This window comes from Apium graveolens, chromosome 6 (genome assembly GCF_009905375.1).
Source record: "Apium graveolens cultivar Ventura chromosome 6, ASM990537v1, whole genome shotgun sequence".
In the NCBI taxonomy this organism is placed as follows: Eukaryota; Viridiplantae; Streptophyta; class Magnoliopsida; order Apiales; family Apiaceae; genus Apium; species Apium graveolens.
This window is the reverse complement of record NC_133652.1, coordinates 113,314,708-113,334,612: the sequence shown is the minus strand read 5'-3', so window position 1 is coordinate 113,334,612 and position 19,905 is coordinate 113,314,708.

Here is a 19,905-nt window from a genome sequence, read left to right as displayed (position 1 = left end):
TCCTTAGAACAAAACAAGTTTTAAAACTTGGTTGTCTAATTACTACTTGAGTTTCTTGTTTGATTCAGATTATCCAGATGAATACTTGTTTTATAAATTAGTATGGTTCGTTTAGAAGGACAAGTGGACCCGCTATTACGGAAAAACTGTGTATCCAATTGTTGAGATGATTAGAGCACGAGGAATATTTTGATTCATGAGAAGTGGAGTACGAGCAAAGAAGATTAAGGAAATCTCTACACCTTCTAAAGGGAGAACGTTAATAGCGAGAGAGGCGACGAATTGAACGATTAGCAGCATAAGAGAAATTTGAAGTTATGAGCATAAATCTCGTATGATCACAAATAGAATCGTATACGAACATGGAAGAGTGACGCTAAAGATACAAGACCTAATAAGTGGGAAATTATTCAAGAAAGCATTTTTGAGAACTTTCTTAAGTTGATATACAAATCGGCATGGATTTATTGATCGAAAAAGTGTTGAAGCTGTAAACAGATGAAATGCGGATGACGACCAATGAAATCATTCTTTCTTATCATTTTTATAAATATCGAGTAAATTATGAACTTCTTTCATGATCGGCTTTATAAGGTGATTGTTGAATTCCTTTTAAATCATTCATTCTTCAAAACATTGTTTCCTAATTGGGACAAGCAGTGTCATGGTGTGACGATTTGTCGAAATGACAAAAAATCTGGTGGGACGCCACCTAATCATATGTTGTGTGCCATATGGTATGAAAGAATGGCCATCTTGAGTACTAATATGGTTGTCTCACTCCTATTCAAATCATTTTTCATCCTTCTTCTTAAATCCTGATTGGTTGATTCATGAATTTCTCCGATTGTTTCCTTGTACTCTTATGCCTTACAGAAAGTTTCAATTAGAATCATATACACAAATTCCTTCTTGTGTGTGGTCTACTCTTTGAATGTTTTAAAAAGGAAGCGAAATGAACCCGTGTAGCAGACGGAGTTACGCAATAAGTGTGGACAATTACAAGCCGATAAATGGTGGACCTTTACGTGCAGAGAAGAATCAGTATACCGATAACGGGATAGTTGCGAGAGCATCAAATCAAAGGCGGAAAATCTATATACATGATACGTTTCGAGTCTGAGATTTTGGTAGGAGTTGGAGTAATTAGAAAACCATACGAGGTACATTAACCAGAGAAACAAGAAAGTAACGCTGCATATATCAAATGAGGCGAATGATTGATTGGACAATGAAGGTAAATGAAGAAATTTTTAATAATAACCAGATAATCAAGTAATACGTTATGAAGATGAAGCATACCTTAATCATGTGGGAGATATTTATCATGAAGATTCAAGATCAAAGAAATGCTAGATACGGATAAACTTTAAGTGTGTTCATCAAAGGATGGTTGGGCTTTCCCCAACTCAAGAAAATGAGTTGTGGTAAAATTTAAGCTTGTAGCAGGGACAACAAGGAAAGTTTAATATGGAAAGACATAAGGGAAGATGAAGGTATGGCGGCTTGACTGCAACAATTTCTAAGATGTGAAGCTTTAAAACCAAATGTACTCATTCGCAAGATTTTAAGAGTGTGGGTTGAGGCCAGGTATTGGTCATCAAAGGTTGAACAAGTTAATTAATAAGGACAAGTGTATACTGCCAGGGTGGACTAATTGTTAAGTAGAGAGTTTGAATTGAAACATGAACTAGAAGAATTTTAGAATAAATTGTAATTGTACTCAGTAGTGATATTTTGTTATAATTAGGGAATATGAGAAAAAGATATGGTATAATAAGAATTGTTCGCTATAACCTTAAGTTGAATTAGAGACATGTGTTGTACAGATTAATATTACATGAGGTGGTGAATTGGTGAGTTTGGAAAGTGAAAATGGACTGGTATATTTGAGGGTTGATTGTTGGTTATTTGTTTGATTGTGGGTGTCGGCTTGAGTCCGACTGGTAGTCAATAATGTAAAGGAGATGCTGCCCAAATCTTTCAGAAAGTACCCTACTCTTAAAAAGGGAAAGTAGACTTCTCTGTGTTATAGATATTAATGTTGATACTCCAATTAGTTGTGATCTCGATTCTCGAAAGAGGTTGTTACATCCAATTCGACTATATATAATTGGTCTTTGATTTCATTTAGCTAGTCATCACTTGGTGCAATTGATCAATTAAGTAAATCAATTAGCCAATTATACCAATTAATGATCAGTTACATGGAGATCGATTCCAATTGGATTAAGTCAAATTTTGATGTGACTTTCAAATTCGAAATCAAAAAAATGAGGAATTGGGGAGAAGTAAGGACGCTGACAGAATTCAGAAATTGTCACAAATGTGTGAGTTTTTGCGTGGGTGAATACGCCTGTCATAATGAACAAGAGAAATAAAAAGTCATTTGTATGGACAAGTGAGGAGTATGTTTGCAGGAGCTAAAGATTTAAAATGAAGCAATGAGAAGAAAGGAAGAAGGGAGATGGGATAAAGCAGAGATTAATAACTACACCAATATGGATTTCATTAAACAATCAAGGAGATGTTATCATCTACAACAAAGTTTTATTAAAGGACACCTTGTTTCTGATAATCATACAATAATGAGTCGTCAAGTATTTCTGTTTTAGGATAAAGTGTGAGATACAATTTTAATTCAGTTTCTGATTGATGTTGATACTTAGGTAATTATTAAATATCGAAAGTGGTGTTAATACAGATGATTGATGTTTACTTCAGAATGGGATGTTGTGAGGATCAAAGTTCATATTAATATCTAATTTGATATGACAGCAAAATGAGTATTAATGTCAAGAGTTCAGTTTTGAATAAGCTATGAGAACAAAGAACGGAGATAGGAAAGGAAGTGGAATCAAAAGGATGATAAAGAAACTATATAAGATGCCAGGATGTAGGTAAGATATGGGTAACATGAACGATAGAGAAGATGGCTGGAGTTGAGCAAGGACTATGACTACATGATTAACTGTCACCCAGGAAAAACAAACGTAGTAACAGACGCATTAAACAGAATGAAAAGACTGAACGTGTTGACAGTGTCAGAAGAACTATACAAGAAATTTCAAAAGTTGAAATTGGATGCCAGAACTTGCAAACTTAACGATGCAAAAATGTATAGTATGACTTTTCAGCCAGGATTGCTAGAGAAGGTAAATAAATGTCAAGGAAAATAATAGATTAAGATATTAACCGTTAAAGGAATATATATATATATATATATATATACTCGAAAAGATGATCAAGACATTCCCAGATTTTATTTCAGAATTGGGGATTTCATTAGTGACAGAATTGAGGGATGGAACTGTACAAGAGATTCACAACTCAAGATATTCCGTCCATCCATGAAGTTCCAATGTGTATAGAGATTTAGAGGGAAATTATTGGGGGCCAGGTATGAAGAAAGAAAAGGTGGGATAGATTAGCAAATGTTACACGTATCGAGGAGTTAAGGCGGGACATCAAAGACTAGACGGATATATTTCGCCAAGAAACGTTATGGTGATACCACCTGAAAACCAAAGATGAGGAAAACATTAATTGCATTATTATTGATAGGTTATTTAAACCTGATCATTCTCATTTAATAATAAAGAGTTTATTCCATAGGTGGGTTAGTTGCTGCTTGAAGAAATGGTGGTACGTCATCAAATCCAGGAACTAGTTGTAGATGATTAATATTGCGTAATTTGAAATTTGACAAGAATATTCAGAATGCGATAAATTATGTTGAACTAGAATGATATGTACTATTTCTAGAGGAATGGATATGAAGTAAAGCGGAACTAAAAAGATAGGAATTTGGTTAAACAATGATAAGTCAAGAGATTCAAGCTACTCAGAAGGTATGATACGAGACATATATGTCAAAGAAAATTTTCTGATAGTATGGCATAAGGAAAGAATAAACGTTATATGTGATTAAACGTCAAGGAAAGCATTGCGGTCAGTTTCGTATGAGAACTCCTTAGAATCAAAATAAATGATGAGATGGGTTAAAAATATGCTGGTGATACCTCCAGGTCAGTGTACTTTCTTTAAAATGGTAAGAGATGTTCGCTCGACATCCTCGATTGTGCCTCAAGGAAAATAAAATATGGTAATAAGTCTGTGCGTCGGTCATATTTCGTCGAGATCTTTTCGTTAGTTCTTAATTCTGGAGTAATCTCGAGAACTTTAGGAATCGAATACGCCATAGTTTCAATATATCATTCGCAGATGGATGAGAAGAATTAAAAGAATGATTGAAGTGCCTCGAATGCGATTCGAAGTTATTATGAACTAAGCTAAGTGAATAGAGAAACATGTGGGAATGAGGTTCAATAACCAGTAGCTATTGCCAACGTTCGTGAGCACGAATTATTAGAATTGCAAAGAAAAGCTAATTAATAAGCATTATGCTGGTTCCTTTTGAGACAGTAAAATAGTCGGGATAAGTGTAAGTAAGTTGGCTTCACCACCCTACTTTTAGCAAATTCATAAGGTATTTACACGTGTATACTCAGGAAAAGTAATTTAGCTCCTTTATATATAAAATGGAGACTTGAGTTGAATTATATGAGCATCGGATAGATTATGATGCCAATAAGAGGCTATTAAGTAGTGAGTGATGCAGCGAGTAAAAGTTTATGAAAAGTTGTAAAGTTAAAAGATCAACCTGAGAAAATGAAAGTGAGATGCTTGAATATATCACTATTTGATCCTTAGTATGATTCTGAGGACAGAATCCTTTTAAGGGGAAGGATGTAACATCTGGGATATCGCGTGTAATTATTTTTATTAATAAATAATTATTATATGATCATTATGTGACTTTTGGTGAATTATCTGATGATTGGTGTAAATATGTGAATCCTTATATGTGATACAGTATAACTTTGCTAATTTTAATATGATCAGAATAAAATATAGATAATTACGGTATTTTTCTGGTAATTTTTGGGCTGTTAAATAATTTTATATTGATTTATGAATTTATTAATTATTTTCTGAATAATTACAAAATTATTTTGTAAAGCTGGAAATCGTACGACTTCAACTGTTTTTACGTTTTTACAACCCGAAACTCTTCCGAAACCTCCTTCCTAACCTAATCTGGTAATTTCGGACATTTTCCGTGTTTTGACTTTCTCGATCCGGATTACGGTTTGACCCGTGCGTGACCCAGCGCAAGATTTTCGATACGATATCCATTTCGGTAAACCAACAAAACCCGTATCTTCGAAAGACGGGATATTATTACGTTATTTTCATATATAGTGTTTTATAAGAATCCCGGTTTGGATAATTATCCAATACGGATATCGAATCGGATCGTTTTTGCAGTTACGTAGCGGCAAAGTAACTAATTTAACGATTCAGGACGATCCAAAATGATCCAACACGATCCAATATCCCATAAATATATATAGCCCTTTTATTATTTTATTTTATTCGGATAATCACAATCAGTCAGTAAAATTCCGTAAAATACAGAGAAAATGTCGAATTAAAACCGCGTTCTTCAAAATCAAACGCACGAACGAAGGCGTTATCGAACTCCGATTCGGGCGTGTAATATATCAAGACGAAACTCTAGAAAATATTCTTTAAGAAATAAAAAATTTGTATTTGACAAAAAATAAAGGTATTAATTTTTTTAACATTTTTCGGAATTAAAATTGGACTCCGAATCATTTTATAATTAAATAATAGGGTTTGAACAATCGAATCTGACTTTAAAATAATTTTATAATAATTATCGATCCTTAAAAATAATTTTAAATAATATTTTAAAGCTCGAAACTAATTTTCAAAATTTTTAAATCAAATTTAAATATTTAAATCTAATTATTAAATCAATTAAAATTAAATAGTAAATATTTAAATTAATTAATCAATTAATTATAAATTAATCGATTAATTAAAATAGTAAAAACTAATTAAAATTAATTAATAAAATAATTTCAATTTATTTTTGAATAAATAAATAATTAAAATAATTTTCTGAATTTAAAATAGTTAAATAACCGATTTTCTGATTTTTCCTTTCACAATCTGATCTTTTATAGTAATTCAAGCTGCATTGTGATCTCAAACAGCTTTTCGGTACCGGCTCCGGTTACCTTCACTTCTATTTCCATTTTCTCAAAATCTCTTATCAACTTTCCCGAAGATATTATCATCTTGAGTCTCTCCTTTCTACTAAGGTCGTCAGGAACCACATTGGCTTTCCCTGGATGATAAAGAATCTCATAATTGTAATCCTTGATTAGCTCTAACCACCTCCTCTGGTGCATGTTGAGCTCACCCATAAACATAAACATGGTCTCTATGTCATGTACAAGCTATATAAGTCTTCATCTCTCAGACGAAGTTTAAGAGCTTTTCAAAGTTGTCATTGATTAAGATATGAATTTTTTTTCTTAATGTTGTTTATGTGATTTGATGGCATAATCTGGTAGATAATTTTCTCCTGATCAATTTGGTATATTATATGTTAAAAATAGAGTTCAATAACATGTAGAAAAGTGAGTTTGATTCTCGAATTCAAAATTCGGGTTTATAGAGTTTGAATGTTCTTAATTGGAATTTGGGGTTTTCTTTGATGAGGGTTATCTGTTGAAATTGAATACATGAATGAATAGATCGTAAACAGACGAATTGAATGGTGTTTATGAAATTAACGAACGATAATCGGATGGCCCTCATCGGAAAATCAGTCATGGCGGCGTCGGAAGTTTTGATTGGATTTTTCGGTTAAAATCGTTAATGTTTAATGATTCTAGCCTTGCAGATGTGTTCCTGTGGTTGTGGGGATCATTCCCTAAAAATTTGAGCAATTTCTGGTGGTAGTTTCAACTAGCCGGAAAGCTTCAGGCGGCGGTGGGGTTGCCGTTAATGGCTAAATTGCAATTTAGCCATCGTTCTTTTCTCATATTTGCATTTCAATCCCTGCAGTTTTAAAAACTCACAAAATTTTGATTTCTATTTAGTTTTATTCTAAAAATGATATTCTTATTATTTTAAAAATCAGAAAATCGGTTATTTAACTATTTTAAATTCAGAAAATTATTTTAATTATTTATTTATTCAAAAATAAATTGAAATTATTTTATTAATTAATTTTAATTAGTTTTCATTATTTTAATTAATCGATTAATTTATAATTAATTGATTAATTAATTTAAATAATTACTATTTAATTTTAATTAATTTAATAATTAGATTTAAATATTTAAATTTGATTTAAAAATTTTGAAAATTAGTTTCGAGCTTTAAAATATTATTTAAAATTATTTTCAAGGATCGATAATTATTATAAAATTATTTTAAAGTCAGATTCGATTGTTCAAACCCTATTATTTAATTATAAAATGATTCGGAGTCCAATTTTAATTCCGAAAAATGTTCAAAAATTCATAATAAATACCTGGAAAATCATTTTAACCCCGAATATTCTTTGAAAAATTATTTTGATCAAATGCCTTACGTGTTATATGCAACGTGTTCACTGTTTGATGCGTTATATGCCTATGTAGTTGTGGTTTGACTATTTTATTCATAACTTTCAATTCGTAAATCGGATTTGGGTGAAATGAAGGGTAGATAAAAGCTTATGACGTTTATTTGATGATTAGAATAATATGAGTATGAATAATTGATAGATACTTATGATGCCTAGCAGAATCAGCGATGCATAGAAAAGGGGACCAGTGATCTATAAATAGAAACAAAGCGTAGAAAGAGAAGGAAAGTGATTGATAGATAGAAGCAAGGCATAGAAAGAGAAGAAAGGTGGTTGATGAGTAAAACTGTTAGATGAGTACAAGTAAAGTGGAAATCGTCGATGATAAGGCAAGTACTTCTGAAACTCTCTTTAAGATATATTGTGAATATTTTCAAACTGTTTCATAACATGTCGCTATTATTCAAAATAATTCCTGTTTTATATTGCAAGTGCTTTAAATTATTTAACCCCGAACCCTGATTCTTCTAGATCTTGAGCCATAAGCCTTGTTCTTCACAAACCATTGATTATTGAATTCCCAGATACGATCCAAACACATAAGATACTACTCCACAAATACATATCTACCACATACTGATTCTGATATTGAGTTTCTTAACATACCAACCCTTATTCCTTGTTTAACAGAAGACCAATTCTTGGAACCCTTGAACCCTTGGTCTTCTACTTTATGATTCTTTCCTTGATTGAAAGCCAATCTTTTTGAATCCCTTGTTATACCTACTGGGTAATATGAATCACCCTATGCTTCAAGATAAATGTTGTTTATGATTCAGCTTATTGATTTACATTGATTATCATATTGAATTATTTTAGAATTGGATAGTTTTATAAATGTGGACCAGATTCGTGGTCAGACCAGATTCGTGGTCACAATAGGCCAATGCGTGCCTTGGATCCAGTATATAGAGCAAAGCTGGGAGCCTTGCTCGGGGTTAGTGCGTGACTGATCAGCAGCCTAACCTTAGTTTTTAAAATGAAAAGTGAATGTCCAATTCTAATCATTGGTTATTCAGAAACTTGATTCCTCTGAATCATTTCAATTCGTAATTGTTTAACCTCAATTGCTGCTATGATTACTTGCTGAGCTAGTAAGCTCACTCTTGCAAAATTTTTTATGTTTTCAACAGTTGAAGAAGGAAGTGTTGGTAACGAGGATTCCCTGTCCAGTGTGCGAGCTAGGATTTCCGTTTAAGTTGGATCGAGCTAGCATGTGCTTTATATTATAGATGAGTGGTGTAAGATTGTAAATACGATATCATTAACAATTATAAGTTGAACTAGTTGGGTTTTGGTACGATGTAATAAAGGGTAAGGTTGTAGCTTATTTTCATACTTTAACCTGTTACGATCCATGGTTGTGTAAAGAAGGGTCATTGCATATAATACTTTATATATAGGTTTAAATATTGTAATATGTATTATGAGCCCCAAAGTTCTGACCCGGGTTTGGAGGGCGTCACACTTAACCTTCGTTAAGGTTAATTATAGGGTGAAAGCTACTAACAGGCCCTAATCGGGGATAATCAGCCTTAATCGGGGCTAATCGGCCCTAATTAGGGCTAATTTCCATGTATAAGCTGCTAACTAGGATTTAAAGAGCCTAATTTTAAGCTAGAATGCGCTAATTGGCCTTAATCGAGGCTAATTTTCCTTAATCGGGGCTAATTCGTCTTAATCAGGACTAATTAGTATGCACAAGACACTAATTATCCCTAATCTATACTAATTATGTGGGTGAATAGGTCAAACGGCCCTAATCGAGGCTAATTATATCACACGAGTCACTAATTCCCCTTAATTTAGGTAAATTACGTGTAATATACACTAATTGACCCTAATTGGGGCTAAAATTCACTAATCGACCCTAATCTGGGCCAAGTTTAAAATCCTGAAAATTTTAAAAATTTCGAATATTTTCTATTTCTCCCAATTTTTGCAAAAAATTTTGAAAATTTTCGCAGGAGGGCCTCAAGAATTTTGCAATAACCCCGAGACCAGCCTGCAGGAGGTCCTGGTCGGCCAAAAGGGAGCCAATTCATCCTGATCGGCCTAGGGGCAGAACCCCCTGCTGCCCAAGGGTGGTTATCCCAGATTTTTATTTTTGCAGAACCTTCTATCCAACTTCAAGCTTTTCATGCAGTTTTCTAGGCTTTGTCTGCTCTTGGTTGGCCATGGAATTCACCCCATGGTAGACCTAGTGCCCCTCGTGGCTCTTATGTCCTCATTTCAGTGAATGTTCTGTATTCATTATACTGAACATTATGTACTCCCTCTACTGAACGTTCGGTAGTCCATCAAACTTGTTCTACAGGACGCTCTGTACTTGTTCTACAGGATGTTCTGTACTCTTTCGAACTTGTTCTCATAGACGTTCTAGTGTTTACGAAACTTGTTTTCCCTGAGAGCCATTCTTTCCAAGAATTTTCAAGAAATTTCACTGGAAGGCCTTTGGAAAACCTCCAGGAGACCCCGAGCCTATCCTAAAAGGGGTCCTGGTAGGCCAAAAAGGCCCCCATTGTAGCCCAGTTGGCCCAGCCTTTTCTTGGTCGGCCATAGAGCCACCTGCAGGGTAGTTTGGTCGGCTGGGAGGAGAAAGTTCTCCGAACTTTCTATGGTGAACGTGTAATAACCCCAAAAATTTTGAACTTTTTGTAACCCTTATGAATAGTGATTTTGCTGATTATGCTGAATAAGAAAACTTTTCATGCCACACTTTGTAGAGGTTCTTTTATTGTTATTCTGAGATCTTATTAGTACTCTATATGGTATATAAGTGTATGTAAAGATCGTCAGAATCCAAATTCGAACACTTTGATTTTTCCCGAAAATCCACCAGAAACCGAAAGAATTGAGTATAAGGTAACATGATTAAAAGGATTTAAATTCAAGGATTATAAGAGAGGATCATAAAAGGAATATAAAATATTGAGAAAGGTTTAGGGGAACCCAAGTAATAAGATTTCGGGTATGATCCCTCAAATGATAAACAAGAACGAAAGTTAAGCGAACCGTATAACAGATCAACGATCATTAGCCAAGTAATTAGGAGTTAATCAAAGGGGTTAGTGGAGGATGATGTCATCACACCAACAAGAGGAGGACAAGTGTAACAAGATGACATAAGTAGATGACATAAGCATGACCAAATGGGAAGGGTTGGTTGGTTGATTGTGAGCCACACAATTTTTACCATGGTAAAAGGTTAATTAACAAACAAAAAGGAAGCAACCAAGCAAACACATTCATTTCTCTTCCCCCCATCTCCTTGCTCACGGTTTTTTGAAGAAAAACAAGAAGAAAAATTTCCAAACCCAAGCTCCACTCAATCATAATTCAAGAGGTTTGTTTCTTTGGATCCTATATTTCATAACTAAGAAGAGCAAGTAGTTTGAGTGCTTGAATCAAAGGTATTCTATCTCAAACAAATCATTTTAGTTTAGGGTGAATAGTAACTTTCAAGAACAAATTTTTGATTCTTGATTTTATTTGTAAGGTCAAGGTAGCTTAAGCATAGATAAAGGCTTCCATGGGCATTCCAAGGATTTTTCATGGATTAAAAGCTTCAAGGAAGGTATAAAACTCCAATCCATAGTTTTAATTTGAATATTTAGGAGTGGTTTTGATTAATATAGTTCATGAGAAGCATGATGCTTGTGTGTTTAAAGTTTGGTTGGGTTTGTAGTGATTTGGATGATTGAATCTTGTTTATAGTTAATGAAACTTAAGTATAGTTAGTAGTTCAGGTGTGGGGTTGTATAAATTGGAAAATCTTGAGGTTTGGGGACTGATATAGTAAGGTTTGGATGAGGGTTGGTTGTATTGTTGGTTGTGAGTTGAATGGTGGTTGTTTGGGGTGGTTTAAAACTTGGTAATCGCGTAAACATAGCCGTCGTAATGCCCGATTTACTTTAGACTGTTTTTGTTCTTATCATCAGGACCCGTGAACTCACTGTTAGGCTTTGACCATTGCCATGATTAGATAGTTCATGTTACGAGCTTCGTTTTTATATGTGGTTCGTTTGAATCCGATGTACGGTTTAGGAGAAACGACCATTTTAAGTAACGGCGCTTCGCGACCGAACCATTACCCCTCGCCTTACTTTGAAACCTTGGTTAAGGACTTTAAATGACTAATTGGGGTATGAAGCAATTATGTTAAGTGGATTAGGCAGTTGTAAGGTACTCGCGAAAGAATCGCCTTAAAACTCTTAATGGTTAATTTATTAAAAATGGTGGAGCCGAGGGTACTCGAGCGACTTTTATGAATCGTTAAGCGTGAAAGCGAATGTTAGGGGTCTAATTGGTTAAAGTCTAGTTTCTTAAGCGACCGGGGATTAATTCGGACTTATGTTGTTTTTCATAGGTTATCGGACCCACTCTAAGCTTAAGTCTATCCGGGAACACTCAGGCAATTTTTCTACCCGTTATACTGTTGTTGTGATGTATACATATGTATATGCATTATCTTGTGATAGATGCATGATGGTTAATTAGCAAATCTTGCGATATATTGGAGCATGTGATATGGTATATATGCATGTCTATTTCGTAATCTTGATATATATATGTTGATTCAAATGCTTATAAGTTGCATAATACCTATGCTAGAGATAAGCAGTAGTTGCGTATACCCTTAGTATAGGGGACCCAAAGGTGAACATTTCCTAAAACCGGACGTCGATGTTCCCGAGTATATTATATATATTTATATATATATATAGATATAGTTTTCAAAACTATTAATCGAATAAGGTTTATTCGATAACTTTATTTTAATTAATGAATATTAGTTTGAATATTCATTCGAGGACCTATGACTCCGTTTATTTTATTTAATGAATATTATTTTGAATATTTATTCGAGGACCTATGCCTCCGTTTATTTTATTTAATGAATATTCATAAGTCCTCTAATGAATATTCATTCGAGGACTTATGACTCCGTTTATTTTATTTAATAAATATTATTTTGAATATTCATTCGAGGACTTATGACTCCGTTTATTTTATTTAATAAATATTATTTTGAATATTCATTAGAGGACTTATGACTCCGCTTATTTATTAAATAATATTCTTTATTTTATTAAAGAATAATGTTTTGATAATCAAACTCATTTTCGATTATTCAAATAAAGATCGTACTTCCGTATAAGTATATCTTTGGTTATTTATTATTCATTTCAAGTATGAGTTTTAAAACTTTTACTTCAATTATTTTTATAAGGATTATCCTTATGGGAATATTATTTGAATAATAATATTCAGATATTTTCTAATATATTGGGACTGATTTATTTTATTAAATCAGCATTACTCCAAACATTCTTAAAAATGTTTTTGAGTCTTCAAAATGATTTTAAAAGTTAGAGCGGATCCCAAAAACTCATTTACAGATTTAAGATCTTCCTTTCGAAGGAGACTTGAATATTCGCTCAAAAATCTTAAGGATCCGGCTCTGTGGTGTATTTTATATTCGCAACGAGGTTGTTGTTTTGAGAAAGCAATTTGATTACTTTCCCAATGTTCGGGAAGTAAGTCCATCTAATTGAGTCGGCATAAGCGACATGGCGGGGTACGGTCTATGAAGGTGTAAGAGGCTGGGTGACAGTCCATCCACGCGTGAGTGGCCAGGTAACGGTCTAGCGCGAGGTCCTAATGCGGCCTGGGTGATGACCGGCGAGGAATTCATCCATCTACAGTAGAAAAGGTTATTTATTGGTATCTTTGCCTGATCAGCAAGATATCGGGTTTATGCCAAAATTCTTTTCCTTTCCAAAATTTATTGGATGTTACAAACTTTTTCATACTTTACATAACAGAGGTTTCCAGGAAATGTATAAGAGATATTTATGTGGATATATATATCGGGACTAAATAAAGTATCTCGTAACTTCATTTCTTTTGAATGATATTTCAAAGATTGAATTTATTCAAACCTTTTCTTGTAGTCTCATCTATGTGATGAACTTTTGAAACTGATGATACCTTGAACGGTGGTAGTTCAAGTAGTATCCAGAAAAGATATAAGTATATTGGAGTATCTTGTAACTTCATCTTTTGAACTTATATCTAGTAAATGATTATCTTATGCATGTCAAAGATTTTCAGAAAAACGTTGAGACAAGGTTAGATATATGAGATCACCTTGCAACGATATTTTCATACAGTTATAAACTGGAACTCTGTGTATATTATACATGTCAGAGGATTTCAAAGATTATAAAAAATATATATACTTATATACTGAATATTTTGCGACTTGGTCGCGTTAAGATATCAACTTGGTTCATTTCTTCTTGACCAAGACTTTCATGAGTACTATGAGAATGCTCATATATTGTTAATTATTATACATATTATTTCGGTGGGCTTGTTGCTCACCCTTGCTTTCTTCTTTCATCACACAACAACAGATAGAAAAGATGAACAGGACTAAGCTTCCAATTCGCAAGCGGTTAGGAAACGTTCCGCAGTTTTCTGGAAGCGTTGATGCCGCCGTAGCTGAGGTAGGAGCTACCAATAGGCTAGGTTTTCAACTATTGATGAACCAGACTTATGTATATTTATGAATTGTAATAATGGAAAAGAATATGTAAATTATTTAGAAACCCTTTTTAAGGTGAAATGGTTTATAATTGTGGAATAAATTGAATTGTGTTATTTTTGTATTCATCTCTGAGACTATAACTTGTGGTGTGTGTGTATATTGTGGGGCACAGTACGCAGTAGTTGGTTGACTGTTAAGATTAAGTATTGATAAGGGAAATGGAACTCGTGACAACCTGGATCCCCGACCCCGAATTTGGGGGTGTTACAGAAATGGTATCAGAGCGAAGCGTTATAAACCTCAGAGATGATGTGGCGTTAAGATAATAAGCTCACTAAGATAATAAGAACTCTTGCCAAGTTCATAGTCGGGCTACCCAATGTAGTACTGACAGGTAAAACCCTTGTGGGAACCCTTATAAATATCGTGATAGAAGCGTAGTTCGTTATCGTATATGGTAGCGGAACTCCGAACCCTGAGTTTGAGGAGCAACAGCGCGATGATGTTTTATTACTTATTGGAGATCAGATTATGGATTCGATAGAGCATCCTAACACGGGACCGGATGATGTTCATATTGAGAATGTAGCGGTTAAAGATGTTATCCTAGAAGGGATTATTGCTGAGAAGGATTCCGTGGAGGATCCTGACAAGAATAAATAAAGGACCACTGAGGAATTGATGACCATGGTCAGGGCGACTACCAGAGGTAGGATTGGCCGGTCACTACCGGAGGTTCGTTCAAGTTTGTAAAGATAGTAGCCCCTTTAACGCGGCTTACTCGTAAAACTGAGAAGTTCGAATGGACAGAAAAATACGAGATCAGCTTTTAAGAACTGAACCAAAGATTGGTGACGGCCCCTATGATGGCATTGTCGGATGGAAAAGGAGATTTATGATGTGTAGTGACGCTTCGCATAAGGAATTAGGGTGCTTCTTATACAGCACAACAAGGCAATCGCGTACGCGTCAAGACAATTAAGGGAATATAAAATTCGATATCCCCACCCATGAGCTTGGGCTCGTGGCAATAGTTTTTCCCTAAAGATTGGAGGCACTACTTGTATGGAGAGAAGTGCAAGATTTACACAAACCATAGGAGCTATAGTACATTTTTATGTAGAAAGAGCTCAACATACGCTAGAGGAGACGGTTAGAGCTAATCAAGAATTATGATTGGGAGATTCTTTATCATTCGGGGAAAGCCAATGTGGTGGCTGATGCCCTTAGTAAAAAGGAGAGACTCAAGATGATAATGTCTTTGGGAAAGTTTATAAGAGATTTTGAGAAAATGGAAATAGAAGTGAAGGTAACCGGAGCCGGTACCGAAAAGCTGTTTGAGATTGCAATACAACCCGAATTATTGGAGAAGATCATATTGCGCCAAGAAAGAAAAATTGATGAATGAAGGCAGAGAGCCAACAAATAGATAAGAGATTAATACCTAGAAAGATGATGAGGGAATAATGAGGTATCCCTACAGAATTTGGGTTCCAAATGTTCAAGAGCTTAAAGATGAGATCTTAGATGAAAGCTAGTTTGAGGATTAAGATTTAGAGCAAACCCTGAACGTGATAGTCAGGGAGGTCGCCATCAAGATAGAAGGAACCCATAACATAATGAAGTGGAAAATAAGGATTTAAAACATATAGGATGACCCCGATTATGGGCAGGAGGAGGGAATGTTCAGACTAAGGAAACAGAAGTCGAGTAAGGAAAGGAGACCCGAGACGGTACTCCTATACGATAATTTATGGACCTTTCTAGATAGAACTTAGACTATTATCCCCAACCACCACCCTGAGGAAACAATGCGATGAGAAATTCTTTCAAGACCTTTAAGTCGCTAAGCTCTCAGAGTTCCAAGGAACAAGCTGACCCAGTCGAGGCAAGAGCCTGGCTAAAGGAAATATAGGAATCATTTGAGATTCTAAATGATTGACGAATCACAAAAGACTATTTTTGTCACTTACCCTCCTAAGAGAGAGGCCACCCGCTGGTGGAAGGCCAAGGAAGGCACGGAGCAAGAGATTATAATAAACTGATTTAAGTTCAGTCAATTATTTTCAGGAAAGTACTTCCCAAGGTTATGGAGATAGTGTAAAAGCTTTAGAGCCAGAACAAAGGCAGACGAGTATGATGAATTATGAATCTAAGTTGTAAAAGTTGTCAAGATTCGTTCTGAGGACACGAATCCAGAATGACGGGATGTTTGAAATCAATGCTTATGTTGTGTTGGTTCATGAAATAATGATAAGAGAAAGGAAAATAAAAAGAAACTAAAGTGGAAAGGAATATAAATGCAATAGAGTTTGAGGAATGATAAGGGAGTTGGGTATGAGGAAACCCTAAAGACTCGTAGCAATAGAAATAGAAAAGTATGTAATCGTCAGGATGAGGGTGATTCACCATGAGTTAAAATTGATGGTTGAAGGCATAAGAGATACATATATTTTATCCCCTATAAGTTGGGAGGATTCGAGGAAACCTTGAGATAGTTCGAAGGATAAATAATGAGACGCGGATAGACTGAGGAGAAAAGGAAGTAAGAAATTAGGAAAATTGGATGAAGGAAGTGACCTTCAAGAATGTGAAGTGTAAGACCGGTGGCTTGATACCCAGAAAGGGAGACACCAGGTATGAAAGATATCCCAACATTGAGATGACTGTTGAGATAAACAACAAAAGTAAATAAGGAATTATTAAGAAGAAGTTCACGTTGAACACGACCAATATCTTCCAGAACATCCCTGTTGTCATTACCAAATTAGGCAAGCAAAGCGAAAAAAAAACTGTTGTTATCTTTTGGAGGCCATATGGATTGACCTCAGTTTGAATAAGGATGCTATTGTGAAATTAAGTATAGACTATCGAAGTGAGAATGATTGAATAAGGTAATCTATGAAGTATATATGACTTGATTTATCCATGGAAGAGTGTAAGTATCTTGTAAAGGTGGAATTAAGGATAAAACCCCGATAACTTGAAATGAATCCTAGGGGAATGCATAAAGGTTGGAATTTCACCCTTAATAGGGAAAGCATGAGTTTTGACAGTATGAATTGGAAAGGACTAAGGTAACAACAACCTTTAAAGATCAGTAGAGAAATTTTTCAAAAGTACTTATATAATGGTTCTAGTATTAGTAAATGGTAACTTGATACGCCCTGTACCTAGGGAGTACCGGATGAAGAATTTAAGGATAACCTTAGAGGTTTTACAAGGAAAAAGGTAATATTCAAAGTTCTCAAGAATAGAAATTTTGATAAAGAAAATATGACATAATTATAATAATGTCAGGTGGGCACGTGTTGAAACATAAGAAAGTATAGATCGACCCAATTAAGGTTGAGATTGGTGAAAATGAGAAGGACCCAAGATAAGAGACGTCATAAGTATGATCAAGAGTCAGTCGTGACAATGTTCACATCTAAAGACTAAGGCAATGACTTATGGAAAAATGGTGATTTTTTTTCTCACCAAGATTTAAGAAAAGCATTTTCACATAAGCAGTGATTGAAATGAGGTAGAAAATTTAGTTGGAGGTGGTTAAAATGACATTGATTGTAAGGAAATTTTACTATCAGGAAAGGCCAAAGAGGTGGCTGACACTTTCAATGTAAGAGGATAATTATAGGCGCTCGTGCCAGAGGAATACAGTGATGATGGTTGAAGCCGTGAAGGTTGTATTATGGTTTGGAAGATTGACATTCCTTCTGATGACTGTGCAATACCCAACTCTAATAGTATTTTGGTAAAGGTTCAATTCGTGTAATCGCCATGAGCGGGCTATCTATCTTAGAAGGTACTATCTTGAGATAAGCCAGGACCATGTTACGAAATGACTAAATGAACCTTTGAGATGCATGTCTCCCAATAAAGACATATGGTTAATAATGGTATTAACCTGCTATCATTACTTTGATTGAAACTCTTCTGTAATTTTATCTGCTTCATGTCATGAAAGTACGTCAGGATCTGGAGTGTTCTTCATAAATTATGAATGGTGATTATTTAACTCCTTAGAAGAATTTGATACAACAGGCATGGACTCCGTATGGTTAGCTATTAAGATTTCAAGGAAAACGAATGACGACAGTAGGTCAGTGGTGGACCACAGTATTGCAGCAACGATTCTTTGAATAATGAGCCGATTACAACCGTGAGAGTTGTAGTGTAATGGATGTTGAGATTGGGTACCACTAATCGGGTTGTGGTGATGTATAAGTTATCATTAATAGACTAATTAAGTCGATTATTTACCTATTGAATACTTATTCCTTCTTATCAATAGAGAGTCGTATTACTATACGAGGAAGGTTGCGGTGCAAGCATAGAATTCTAGTAACGATGATGTCTAGAATGAAATCCCAGATTCGATTTTTGATGTCGAGGGAGTTTCAAAGGTGATTGTGTATAAGCTCGAGCAAGAGCATGGGTCCATAGAATGATGGACAGAATATCAAAAATATTTAGGCATGTGAAATACGATGCTATAATACCTGATGTTGATATATATATATGTATATGTTTTGTTCTCCTATGACAAACCTCTATAGTTCAGAGGTAGATTCCAAGCCAGATATTTTGTGGCAGTATATTATATATATATACAATTCTCTTCAATTAATTCTTTTCTCTCCTTTTCATTTTGTATAAACTGAGAAGAACAACCCTTCCAGAAGGGGAGGTATTGCCGAATGACTATTTATATGTGTGATAGAAGCCTAGTAGAATACCACATGTTGTTTAATTGCTTGTCAAGTACTAAAGGCTGGCCACCTTCTGTACTAACTATGCAATAGAACGAGTGTTCATGATCATAGTGATCTCTCAATAAATTCTTTTACTTCTACACGAAGGACCAAGCTTTCGAAGATGGAGGCAGCTAGAAATGAAGTGGTACCAAGTATGGTGGTATTCCGATTCTAATGCGTTCGTGATACTAAGGTTGACGTGGTTATTAAAAGGTTATAGAACGCTAACGAGCAAAAGTGTAACCAGTATAGTATTATGTACGGAAGATAGTAATGACTATGAACAAGAAAAGAAGGAGTATTGAGAAGCAAAAGCTATAGAGCTAGAAGCTATTATGAGAGTCTGTGTAATAGACTTGAAAGAATTTGGAATGATCATTTATCGCGGATTAAGTTTTCTTTCAACAATAGATCATATGTCATTATCGAGATGTCGCCTTATGAGATCCTTGAGGGAAGACAATGTCGATTTCCTTTATGTTAGGATGAAGTTGTAGAGCGCAAGATGCTCGGACCAGCAGTAGTCCAAAGGACCAAGGATATAATAGATCTAATAAGAGGACGGCTGGTAGCAGCCCAAGACAGACAGAAGAAATATGCAGGCCTAGCCCGAAAGGACAAGGAGTATGAAGTAGGGGACTTAGTACTGCTAAAAGTATCCCCTTGGAAGGGATTAATGAGGTTCGAAAAGAAAGGGAAACTAAGCCCAAGATACATTGGACCTTTTGAGATACTAAGACGGATTGGGAAGTTAGCTTACGAGCTAGCCTTACCCCCGAACCTACAACAAGTTCATAATGTGTTCCATGTGTCAATGCTAAGGAAGTATCATCAGGATGCCATACACATAGTGGAGTACGAGCAGGTGGATATGCAACCAGATCTGACTTACGTGGAGAAACCAGTAAAGATTATAGATAAGAAGGAACAGGTGCTTCGGAACAAAGTGATCAAACTAGTCAGAGTGCTATGGCAGAATCATAATGTGGAGGAATCAACTTGGGAACTAGAGAGCGCAATGCTAGAAAAGTACCCCCAATTGTTTTCTATCTGATTCCGGGACGGAATCCTTTTAAGGA